Source organism: Rana temporaria, chromosome 2 (genome assembly GCF_905171775.1).
Source record: "Rana temporaria chromosome 2, aRanTem1.1, whole genome shotgun sequence".
Lineage (NCBI taxonomy): Eukaryota > Metazoa > Chordata > Amphibia > Anura > Ranidae > Rana > Rana temporaria.
The window spans coordinates 82,524,338-82,537,630 of record NC_053490.1 but is presented as its reverse complement, the minus strand read 5'-3'; positions in this window follow the sequence as shown (position 1 = coordinate 82,537,630).

The window sequence follows — 13,293 nt, the reverse complement described above, 5'->3', positions numbered from 1 at the left end:
GGAAAAATTTGTTGGGGATCTTAATCGGTAACACCCTCAGCAGATATAAGAGTCTGGGCAATATGGACATTTTGCAGATAGCTGCCCTCCCAAACCAGGAGAAATTTTTAGGGTGCCATGATAATAGGTCCGCGTCAATTGTTTTGAGAAGGGGGGTAAAATTCTTGTCGAAAATTTGAGATAGTTGGGGGGTGAGCCATGCCCCTAGATATTTGAGGGCAGATGGTACCCACCTAAAGGGACAGTCCGCTCGCAATGGACCCAGGACCTCGTTAGGTACCGAGATGTTCAATGCTTCGGATTTTGCGAAGTTTATTTTCAGGTTGGATATGTATCCAAATAAGGAGAAGCTCTTCATAAGCTGGGGGATGGATGTCTTAGGATCGGTTAGGAAGAATAGAAGGTCATCTGCATAAGCTGCTGTTTTAAATTCCTTCTCCGCTATCTGGAAGCCTTTGATGGATTGCTCTAGCCCTACCTTTCTAATGAATGGTTCCAATGTTAGTATGAAGAGGAGTGGCGACAAGGGGCAGCCCTGTCTGGTGCCATTCTTTATATGAACTGACTCTGACAGGGAGCCATTTATTTTTAATCGTGCGGAGGGGTTTTGGTATAGTGCTGAGATCCACGCCATCATGTGTTCTCCCATGCCCACAAACCTGCAGGTCTCCAGCATAAAATCCCAGGCCACGCGATCGAACGCCTTCTCCGCGTCCGTGGACAGGAGAAAGCCCTCGATCTTGCGCTGCCCCGCCGCGTGAATTAAGTTCAGGGATTTGGTCACGTTGTCTTTTGCCTCTTTATTTGGCATAAAGCCTGCCTGTTCCGGGCCAATCAACTGGTTGAGGAGAGGCCTGATCCTGTTGGCTAAAATTTTGGCCATAATCTTGATATCTAGGTTCAAAAGGGATATTGGCCTATAGCTGGAGCAGTGTGTCGGGTCTTTTTCTGGTTTGGGTAGTACTGCAATGTGTGCTGCGAGGAAGGTTGTCGGGACAGCACGCGGCGAGGAAAGAGTGTTTAGGGCCTTCGTTAAGGGGTTTGTTAACGTGTCCAGGAATGTTTTAAAGTATATGGATGTGAAGCCATCCGGGCCTGGGCTCTTCCCTGTTTTAAGACCGTGGATTGCTGCCGTGACCTCCGATATGCTAATTGGTAGTTCGAGCGATAAGGGGTCTATTTCCGTCAGCTTTGGAAGCATAGAGGATTGTAAGTATTCTTGGATGATTTGCAGCCTGGTGCCTTGCACTCCAGCTGGTTTATGTTGGTTGGGAAGGTTGTAGAGTTCTGTGTAATAGGTTTGGAAATGTTTAGCTATGAGGTCGTCTGCTAAATCTAGGGAGCCCCCTTTGTTCCTTATCCCTAAGATGGTGTTATTGTATTTAGGTTTTTTTAGTGCTCTGGCTAAGAATTTCCCTGTTTTGTCGCCAAACTCGTAGTAAATTTTCCTTTTAAAATACAAAAAACGTTTAGCTGTGTTTGTCATCATTTGGTGTATTCTCTTCCTAGCGTCTAATAATTCGGTAGCAACTTCCTTTGAGAGAGTTTGTTTGTGTTGGGATTCTAATTTCATGATCGTGTCAGAGAGGTCGGTCAGGGCCTTTTTTCCTTCCCTTTTGCGCCTTGCCCCCATTCGTATAAGTTCGCCCCTGATGAAACATTTGTGGGCTTCCCACACTATCAAGGGGTCGGAGTCTGACGTGGCATTGGTGTCAAAATATTCAGTGAGTGAGGACCTTAATTGTGGGAGAAACTCAGGGTCCGTTATCAAGGAAGAGTTGAGTCTCCATGTGGGGAATGTGCGCTTAGAGTTATTTAGGTTTAGCGTTAGGGAGATCGGGGCATGGTCTGATAAAGATTGTATTCCAATCTGCGCATTCTGGATTAGTGGCAAGTCCCTGCGGGAGATGAACAGATAGTCCAATCTGGCGTATCTGTCGTGGGGGATGGAATAGAAAGTATAATCTTTCGTGTCGGGGTTCGAGTATCTCCATGAGTCCACTAGGTGGAGAGAGTTCAGGGATGTTTTAATACGTTTTAGTATTTGGTATTTGATGTAAGTCTTTCCCGTGGATGTGTCTGTCAGTGGATTCAGAGGTAGGTTGAAGTCACCTCCCAGGATTGTACATCCCGAGCTGAAACTCTCTAGTTCCCCCACAATCTTTTTACAAAATGGTAAGTGTGAAGAGTTCGGGAAGTACACATTGGCCAATGTGATAGGTTCTCCCCTATATGTACCCTTCAGAAAGAGGTATCTGCCCTCGGGGTCCGTCAGTCTGTCTGTTAGTTCGAAGGGGGCTTCCCTACTGATCAGTATCGAAGTCCCCTTGGATTTGGCTAAGTCGTTGGTAGCATGGAACGCAGTGGTGAAGTACCAGTCAGTGAGCCTGGGTACCTTGTTTGTCATAAAATGCGTTTCTTGGAGAAAAGCGAAGTGCGGCCTACCTTTTTTCAGTTCACGCAGTAGTGCTGACCTTTTCTCCGGGATGTTTAGTCCCCTCACATTGTGTGAGATCACGGTGGGGCTTGGGCCCAGAGCTGAGTACGCCATGGATCAGAAGGGTGAAAGTACCTCCGCCTTTTGTCTGCAATATATTCAGTTAGTATCACACAATATTGTCCTAGTATAATATTCTACAAATACACAGCTATGAAGTGAAGGATTGCGTACTCTCAGGTATGGGTAAGGATTTTAGGGGGAGTGGTTAGCGTTGAGAGGAGGTGAGCCAGGGAGCTCGGAATAGGAAAGTAGGTAGGAGAAAGTTGTAAGTAGGGAGAGAGAAATCGTGTTAGAAACCCTGTAAATAGATATGCTATCCACAGGGTTAAATTGCGCAACTCCCGGGGTATGTAACCGTAAACGGGTGTCGCTTGGAGGGGTAGTGGGAGGCAACAGCCTTAGAGACAGCACTAGTTACCAGTAACTGGTAGTAGTAAATATATGGGTATCTCCGTAGAGAGGAGCGGATGACCACAGCCTAGGTTTGCTTATGTCAAATCTATTGAAGTAATTCTGCCTTAATGGTGTGGATGAACAGATGAACCGGAACATGAATTTAACTTGAACAAAGATTAAAACTAAATAAGGCACATAATATATGGTGTAGGAACAAACAGCATCGAGAGATTATGTTGCATGTTGCATGGCTACCCGGCATGTAATATCGTGGTTGGGGTGTGGGTCTCTGTAGGTATAGGTAGTGTGTGAGGAGGAGACCTATCCGTGTGTGAGGGGCATTGTATGAGTTACTTGGAGCAAGGTTTCAAGGTCACATCAAAAGCCCTGTGTCAGCACATGGCGCACTGTGTGTTGAGGAGCGGGAGGCACGGGGAGAGACAGGCATCTCCATATGCCGGTGCCAGATAAAGGTCTGCCAGCGAGGGAGCCGGGTCCCCAAGGGGAGGGGGCGAGTAATTCCTATCTATTCAGGGGACACGTAGGGCAAGAATGTGGCATCTCATAGTCTGTTGCTTCAAATTGCTGACAACACTTGTGTAAATCTCAATAGTTAAGCAGCCTCACTTTACCCCTAGGAGTAGGCATCTTGACTCCCAGCCCGCTATTGTTTAAATCTGTAACGTATTGTCCTATTCTTTCAACCTGTCTCCTCCCCCCCTCCCACCGGAGCAGCCCCCCCTCCCTCCGCATTTAACGTCCACAGACCCCCGGAATGTGTATAAATGAACCCAAGGGCGCAGGATGGAGTTCTGCCCAAAAATGGCGCCCAGTGGGACAGGTCCAGTCTCAAATCAAATCCATATCGCCCATGAATCGGTGATGAGAATCAGGGTAGCAGGGAAAGGGAGTAGCTGACAGTGCTTTTTCATGCTTACGTGTCCCATGCGGCGTGAGCAGGTGCTTCGTTACGGTGCCTGTTTCCTGGTCGCGATCCCGCTCTGTCGCTGATGACTCCCCGCGCTCCACGCTTGGTATCAGGGCACGGGTGTTGGAGGGCTGTGCAAAAAGCCCAGTAGACTTGCGTAAAAGGGAAGGCGAAAAAACAGAAACATAAAAAAGTAAAATAAAGGCGTTCTCAACGGTCGGTGCTGTCCTCCCATGTGCAGAAAGGGTCCCTCGCTTTGGGAAGGCGGTTTTTGTCTGGGTCTTTTCTTTTAAAGCGGGTCGGGGATGTGTTGCTGGTCCAGGGTAGCCATGTTAGTGGAGATCCCAAGATTAAAGCTGTTCGTTCGTTGGGGTTAGACGTCCTCACCCCCCAGCATTCTTGATGCGTGTGCCATTTTGTGCGCTGGTGTGCCGGCCGAGGAACCTCCGTTCCTGCCATTTTTCAGCCTTTTGTGGCTTTTCCCATCCGGGGACGCGAAAGGGGAGCCCGGCGGGCTCCTTTCCAAAGGGGGGAAGCCGGAATTCCTGGTACCACTCTGGCAGGGCGACAGGTCCGAGTTGTAGAGCGTCGCAGAATGCGGCTAGTTCATCCGGCGTGCGTAGGGAGTGTTGGTGACCGTTATGGGTCACTAGTAGCGAGAACGGAAACCGCCAAGTGTATCTCATTCCTCTTTCCCTGAGCCTGTCCAGTAGTGGGCGCATAGCTCGGCGGTTTTTCAGGGTTATTTGTGACAGATCTTGGAACAGCAGGATTGTGGCGCCATTAAACACAATTCTGTCATTCCTGCGTGCCTTCTGCATAATTTCCTCCTTTAATGTGAAACTTTGCATACAGCATATAACATCCCGTGGTGGCTGGGTGTCTGGGCCTCGTGCTCTTAGAGCCCTGTGGGCCCGCACAAAGTCAATCTCTGAGTCCTCGGGGTTTTCCAGTAGGTTATTAAAGATTCTTTGCAATGTTGGTATAATTTGGTCTGCCTCAACAGATTCAGGGATCCCCCTGACGCGGATATTAGATCTTCTTCCGCGGTTGTCCAAATCCTCCATGTGTCTGTTCATTTCGATGAAATGATTCGAGTGTGCCGCCGCTATCCTGTCCAGCCTGTGGATCGCTCTGTCTCTCTGTTTCCCCGCAGCTTCTGCGGTGGCCATCTTGTCATTCAGGACCAGGAGATTTGATTTGAGGTCCGTGATGGCCGCAGAGAAAGTGGACTTGATGTCTGCCGCAAAGACCGACATGCCGGCATATGTTAAAGGGAGGTTGGGATTGGGGGTTCCCCCTCCGTAATCTTCCGTAGCCGATTGCGAGTCCTCGCTGTAGTCTCCGGGTACATGTGGCGGCGCCATCTTGTCTCCAGACCCCCCGCTTCTCGATAGGGACTGCTGCTTAAACAATTCTGAGATATTTCTCCCTTTTGGTGCCGCAGAAGAACGCCTGGATCTCGTGTGCGGTGTCCGGTAGCTCTGTTTGTGCATTATCAGATGTTTAGTAGGCAGAAAACTGGCTCAAGGCTGCGGCTTCTCCGGAGCTCCGTTAGTGTGCTGCCATCTTCACTGCGCGCCAAGCCACGCCCCGCTGATGATATTCTAGCATTAGTTTTCTTTAATAAAATAGTTACATGATAGAATGAGCAGAGGCTAGGAAAGAATTACAGCGCTCGCAAATATTTATAATAAAATAAAATGCAGACATTAAATGCAACAATTCATAAACAATTCGTAAAAGTACAAAAAATGTAATATATGATGTGCTCCAATGTTAAAGTGTAGTCATGCTCCAAAACTCAAGGGGGTAGATCCACGTACCTGGGCGCATTAATACGCTGGGCGCAGCGTATCTAAGATACACTACGCCACCGCAACTTATTTTATTTTTTTTCAAATCCACAAAGAATTTGCGCCGTAAGTTACGGCGGCGTAGTGTATCTCTGGCGGCGTAAGGGTGCAGAATCCAAATGGATGTAATGGGGGCGTGTTTTATGTTAATACGTCGTGACCCGACGTAAGCGACTTTTTTTTAACTGCGCATGCGCCATCCGTGGGGGTATCCCAGTGCGCATGCTCGAAATTAAACCGGAAAAAGCCAATGCTTCCGACGGTGACGTCATTCTACGCAAATCCCTATTCGCGAACGACGTACGCAAACGACGTAAACATTTCAAAATTGTACGCGGAAACGACGGCCATACTTAACATTGAGTACGCCTCATAACAGCACCTTTAACTATACGCTGGAAAAAGCCGAACGAAAAATGGCGTAAAAAAAATTCGCCGGCCGGACGTACGTTCGTGGATTGCCGTAAATAGCTCATTTGCATACTCAACGCAGATTTCGACGGAAGCGCCACCTAGCGGCCGCCGAAAAATTGCATCTAAGATCCGACGGCGTACTAAGACGTACGCCTGTCGGATCGATCCCAGATGCCGTCATATCTTGTTTTGTGGATACAAAACAAAGATACGACCCGGGAAATTTAAAATTATGCCGGCGTATCAATAGATACGCCGGCGTAATCCTTTTGTGGATCTGCCCCTAGGTGTGTAATTTATAAACATCAAATGTGGATCATGATGCCCGAAATAACAAAAAGAAAAAGGAATTTATTGCGCAAGTGGACAAGTACTTACAAACTGAAGGTCAAAAATAAGTATGGATCCAGCAACAGCTTAAAGCGGAGGTTCACCCAATCTTACAACATTATCCCAAACGACTTATTGCACTAACCACATACTGAATTGGCACAACTTATTTTCTTTTTTTAAATAAATACCGTAACATTGCCATCTGAAAATTGGCTTCCTGTATTCCCGTCCCGCGGGAGTGGGTGTGTCTGCTCCTTTCCCCGGAGCCGCAATGCGTTGTGGGACACGAAGTGATGCGTGACGTCGGTCACGTGACGAGGGCATGTCTAATGGCACCATTTTATGAACTGAATGTAAATATTGCCATTAGCTAACAGAGTCTACGTAAAGACTGCGCAGGTGTGAGATTGAGCGGTGAATGCTGGGAGATGAGCATTCACCGCTTCCCAGAAGTATGTGCTTGTGGGCTTCACAATGCCCACAAGCAAAATGGCAAATTCCTGCATCGTTTTTTATAAGTTATTATTTTCTAAGAAATAAGACGGGGGATGATTCAAAGGGTCAAACACGTGAGTACTAGTATGGTAACTGAAACAACATTCAATGCAATGATAAAAAAAAAAAACGATGGACCGCGGAACCTCCGCTATAAAACAGTAAACGACCACTGCCAGCGTGCGTTCGAATCGAAAACCAGAAGTGACGTCTCGTGACATTTGACCAGCCTCAGTTGCTTTTGCATTTCTATAGACTTGTTTGAGGAAGAAGCAATTCTCAAATGAACAAAAAGCCTGTCGACATTTTACTCTACAAGGTTCCTCCATACCATGACTTGCACTTTACTCCCCATTCATAAAATGCAGGTTGCAATGTGGAGCATACACTGAGGGAATTTACTAAAACTGGTGTAGACAGAATCTGGTGCAGCTGTGCATAGTAACCAATCAGCTTCTAACTTCAGCCTGTTCAATTAGGCAACTTTCACACGGACGTTCCATTTGTCCATTTTTCATCCATCCATTGACAGATGAAAAACGGACATCAATGCTTCTCTATGGAAAAACAAATGTAAACGGATGATCGTCTATTTACATCTGTTTACATCTGCTTCCTATCAACATCAGTGTTTTGGAACGGATCAAAGCCCTATTTTTCTTCGGAATGCTCGTATGAAAGGTCCCTTAAGGTCTGTACACATGATCAGAAAACCTGATGAAAAATACCGCTTTCGAATTGATCTTACAATAATCTGATGATTAGTGCACAGCTTTCGATAGCCGATTACCACAGTTCATCCAATAGTATTTGATGGGACAAGCACATTTTTTCTCGTACAATACCAGATCGTACGATTTTCATTTGATCACTTCTGAATTGTTATTCTGTCGTAAGAGAATTTTCGTTAATTTTGTAACCTATTCATTTTCCATATGGAGATTAGCATGCAACAAAAAAACGGACTGTCATTCCTCTGATAATCTCATCGTGTGTACGAGGCATTAGGCTTAGACAAAAAAATTCTAGAAGCTAATTGAGTACCATGCACCAGATTCTGCGTGCACCAGTTTCAGTGAATCTTCCCCAATGGCTTGTAGAGTTTTGCTTTGCTTGATGCACCAGAGAGAGCTCTGAACTTGGAAAAGGGCTGATGGCAGGTCATATGATTGGGGTTCCCTGATATATCCTTAAAGCGGATGTCCGCTGAAAAAAATATATTAAAAGTCAGCAGCTACAAATACTGCAGCTGCTGACTTTTAATATCGGCATACTTACCTGTCCTGGAGTCCAGCGCCGTCCGCAGCAGAGGATGAGCGTTTACTCGTCACTCTGCTGCCCCCCCCCCCGCCATCCTCGGTGAGGGAACCAGGAAGTGAAGCGCTCCGGCTTCACTGCCCGGTTCCCTATGGCGCTTTCGAGCTGCGCCTACTGATTGGCTACCGCTGTGCTCTGGGAGCCGAGTGTTCCCAGAACACAACGGGGGGGAGGTGACGTCATGCCCGCAGTCTGCCCGCAGACTGTGGCCGGAAGTGGGGTGCAAATACCTGTCTTTAGACAGGAATCTGCACCCCCCTGAAAGGTGTGACACCGGAGGGGGGGGAGGGTTTCCGATCAGTGGGAGTTCCAGCTTTAGGGTGGAGTTCTGCTTTTAATTTTCATAGGTCTCCACTATTAAAAGAGAAGTATGTTTTTTTTTCAGATTCATACTTACCTAGGTGGATACAGCATCGCTCCAATGCTGCATCTGTCTCCCGCTGGCTCTAAGACTCAGAACCGAGCGATCAGACACCACTGATCGCTCGGTTCTCAGAGCTCCCCCAGCTTAGTCAGTCACTGCTCTCTGCTATTCTAGTATGCATTAGTATGGCCATGGAAATTTTTTTAATGAACCCCCCTGTGACCCTTTTTCTATGTCACTTTTTTAATGAATATACTATAGATATCTAAAACAAATTATGTTGCTGGGGATTTAAACATCAGTTTAAAGGGCATTCAAACATGTTGGCAGAACAAAACTTAGGAAAATAAAGTGTCAGGTTTGCAGGAAAGATTATTATCTTCCATTAGCATGCCTTTTTAAAGGGGTTTCTAGCATGTAAAAGCAGGAGATCTGTGTAATGACATGCAGTCTTTCTCCGGGTAAGTATACTTACTAGCTAGTGTGAATTGTTGTGGTTTAAAAAGCATGTGCAGGACAGGTTAGACTGGCTGAACAACTTGTAAGGAACATGGGATGTCTGGAGTAGCTGTGGAGAAGGTCACAGCAGATGGAGTCATTTTGCTAACAAAAAGCAACTGTACATGTAATACTGAATGGAAAATAAGAGTAAAAATAGATCATTATTCAGGCTGCCCTGAACTGTGATCATTTAACATTTCATCTTCACACATTAAGAATATCCGGAATATAGAACCCCGGCAGAAATGTACTTAAAAAATCCACAAAAACTAGCTTTTTTAGTACTTTTTCAGTAATAATGTTATATTTCGCTGATACAGTTATTTCCATATTTTGTATTTTTTTCTATCTTTCATGGACTTTAACAGTTTACTTACTTTTGCTTGAAAAAAAAAACGAATTCTCAGCATTTCTTTTTAATGTAATACACGCAGCTATTATTTCAACAGTTTTTCTCTGAAACCTGAAAGTTGGAGGTGTAGCAGGGAGGAAGAGCCGCATAAGCTGATGCCTCCTCTGTAGTGCTGGCTCCTGTCCCATCTGGAGTGATACCAACTGCACTCCATCTCTAATCCTGGTTAGCGGTCTCCAGAGTGGTGCCAGCAGCAGGAAAGAAGAGATCTTCAGGTCATTGTGAAGCAATATGCTGGGCATAATAGTATAGGGCTGCTTTCACACTGATGTGCTGCGGTTTACCCACACCACGGGTGCAGAGCAGTGTACCTGCAGCTTTCCTATGGGTTAGCTGCGCTTAGCCAAAAACTTCTATTATACCCTGTCGGTTTGGTGCACTTTCTGAATGCAGGAGTTTTGGTATGCTTTCTGAAAGGGCACCACACTTGCTGGATATAATAGAGGTCTATGGAAAAGCGCAGCGAATCCAGGAAAGTTGCAGATGCACTGCTCTGTACCCATGGTACTGGTAAACTGCAGCACATCAGTGGGAAAGCAGTCTTATAGAGGGCTCAGAACAGTATGGGTTAATTTACATTTGCAGTTTGGAGGGTGGTAAAACCAAGCGTTTGTAACTATAAAAAAATAAAATAAAGAGATCCTGTTCCCTTATAGCAGGTTAAATACAAGCTTGTGCTGTCTAACCTGTCCATCTCTAAGCTGTAAAAAACCTGGTCGATCCTGCCTGTTCCTGTGTCCCCCGTGGTGTGCTGACCACAGCAATCAGGGCTGCTGAGCCCTGATTACCGTGGTCAGTTTACATGCCTCCATAATCTGCTGCTCTCCTCTATCCCCCTCTCACCCCCTCCCTGCCTGTCAGCTTGTGTGTGTGTAAGTCGTCTCCGCCCCCACCCGCTATTGGTAGTAATGTAAACTTAAAAAAAAGTGTTTTTTGAAAATGAAGCCTCTAAATACCTTTTTCAGATATCTTCAGGCTGGCTGACGTCAGAGGAAGACCTCAGCCCCTCCGTTGATTGAAGGAATAGAACGGCTGGGAGTCTTGTGACCGGCCTGAAGATATCTGAGGCTTTGTTTTCAGCAAACATTAACACAGTGTGTTATGGCTGCATAAAAGAGGCTGGCAGTGAATGGTAGTGTAAGGTTACAACCACTTTAAGACTTGTTTTTATCAGTGGCCAGTGGTGTAGACTTGTCGTAACCACAGCAGGAGTTATATGCTCTGTCATGGTTGGTGGGTGTAGCACCTGCCAAGCATGACCCATTCAAGTTAACCACTTACCCCCGGACCATATTGCTGCCCAAAGACCAGAGTACTTTTTGCGATTCGGGACTGCGTCGCTTTAACAGACAATTGCGCGGTCGTGCGACGTGGCTCCCAAACAAAATTGGCGTCCTTTTTTTCCCACAAATAGAGCTTTCTTTTGGTGGTATTTGATCACCTCTGCGTTTTTTATTTTTTGCGCTATAAACAAAAATAGAACGACAATTTTGAAAAAAATGAATATTTTTTACTTTTTGCTGTAATAAATATCCCCCAAAAATATATAAAAAAACATTTTTTTTCCTCAGTTTAGGCCGATACGTATTCTTCTACATATTTTTCGTAAAAAAAAATCGCAATAAGCGTTTATTGATTGGTTTGCGCAAAAGTTATAGCGTTTACAAAATAGGGGGTATATTTTTATTTTTTTTTTTATGGTTATTTTTTTTATTTTATTTTATTTTTATGGCATTTTTATTAATATTTTTTTTTACTAGTAATGGCGGCGATCAGCGATTTTTTTTTCGGTATTGCGACATTATGGCGGACACTTCGGACATTTTTGACACATTTTTGGGACCATTGGCATTTTTATAGCGATCAGTGCTATAAAAATGCATTAGATTACTATAAAAATGCCACTGGCAGTGAAGGGGTTAACACTAGGGGGCGGGGAAGGGGTTAAGTATGCCTGGGTGTGTTCTTACTGTGGGGGGGGGGGTGGCCTCACTAGGGGAAACACTGATCTCGGTTCATACATTGTATGAACGAAAATCAGCATTTCCCCTGCTGACAGGAACGAGAGCTGTGTGTTTACACACACAGCTCCCGTTCCCCGCTCTGTACCGAGCGATCGCGTGTGCCCGGCGGCGATCGCGCCCGCCGGGCACACGCACGGGAGTCGGGGGCGAGCGGGGGGCGCGCGCGCGCGCCTCCGGCGGCGCGCGTGCGCCCCTAGTGGCGGCTAAAAGGTAGGACGTCATAATACGTGATCTCGCCTAGGAGAGCCACCTTGTGGACGTATTATGACGGTGCGGCGATGGCAAGTAGTTAATGAGACTGCTCTGTGCAAATTCCCTGCAAACTTGAGCAGTACAGCAAACAAGGGGTTAAAGCAGGCAGCATTGTGTTTGCTTTCTCACCACCTGCTTTAACCATTTGGACCCACAGAAGCAGGCAGTTGCGGGGGAACTTGCAGAGTGGTCCCATTTACTTGAATAGGTTGCGATTGGCAGGCCGGTAGCACCCACCAAAAAGCAGCAGGGGGCTTAATTCCTTCTGCGGCATATGTACACCTTTAGCTGCTGCCTCAACATAGGTATAGGGATTAGGGGTGGCAAAACTGTGACTTAACTGCAGGGTTTTTCACCTACTTTACGTGTGAACGAGCCTATGGGTACTGCTGCGGAAGCAAATAAGTGCTCATTTACAAGTGCAGCAGGCATTACTGTTCTTCTGAAAGTGATCCCAGTGTGTTTGACAGGTGGTCAGAAGGCAATATGTTGCATCCCTCTTATACTTATCTGAGTCCATTTCAATCCAGCACTGTACCTGTCTGTAGCAGCTCTCTCCTCTCTCACCCGCCGCTCTCAAGGCTTTGCTCAAAAATAGCAGGAGCCATTAGAGAGTGAGCTGAATCTTGATGCCTGTGTCTATAGATGCAGGCAGCGTGGCTCAGGTTGTGGCTTCCTATAGTCAACTTCAGTAAAAACCCTCCTGTGAAAATCCAGACCAAAGAATTAAACAGGTGAAGTTATGACAATCTGGACTTTAACTCCTGACAATTTTTTTTTTTAGATGAGGAGTTATAATTTTTGGCATGCTTTAATTCTGTCATGACTCCATTGGTTCAGCCAAGGTCCCTGTGATACCCATAGAAGAAATGGAGTGGTGGCCATCAATAGGAAAGGAAAGCACAGACAGTAATAAAAATGTTGTCATAAGCCCTAACCTTTCTTCACTTTAAGTAGACCTAAAAGCATAACTTTTCATTTTGGATACATTAATGGAGGGTTATAACCCCTGTCAATTATTTTGCTTTTTGTTTATCTATGTCCCCGTTGGAAAGATTTTCTTTACTTCCTGCCCCATAGCAACAACAGGAAAGGGGGCAAATCCTCCAAAGTGTGGAAAATCACCTTGGGTCACCAGAACTTAGTGTCCCCATTGGAAGATTTCCCATCTTATTACTGTTCTGGTGACCACTCAAAATCTGGAATTTAAAATCAATCACTTTCAGGTTTAATGGTCGCCAGGACAAGTAGGGAGGACTAATCTCCCTAATGGGGACACAGACAGCAATAAACATCTCACAGGTGTCCTAATCCCTCTTTATTCTATCTAAAAGCCAAAAGTTTTGCCTTCAGTTACACTTAAACAAAAACATTTTTTTTTGGGGCTTTAGGTGTTCCTTGATGGAGAGACGAACCAGAAGTAAATGAGATATTCCTAAAGCCTCATAACAAACGATCGGACTTCCATCTGACATTTCAGGTGTATTTTCAACTTTCTTGT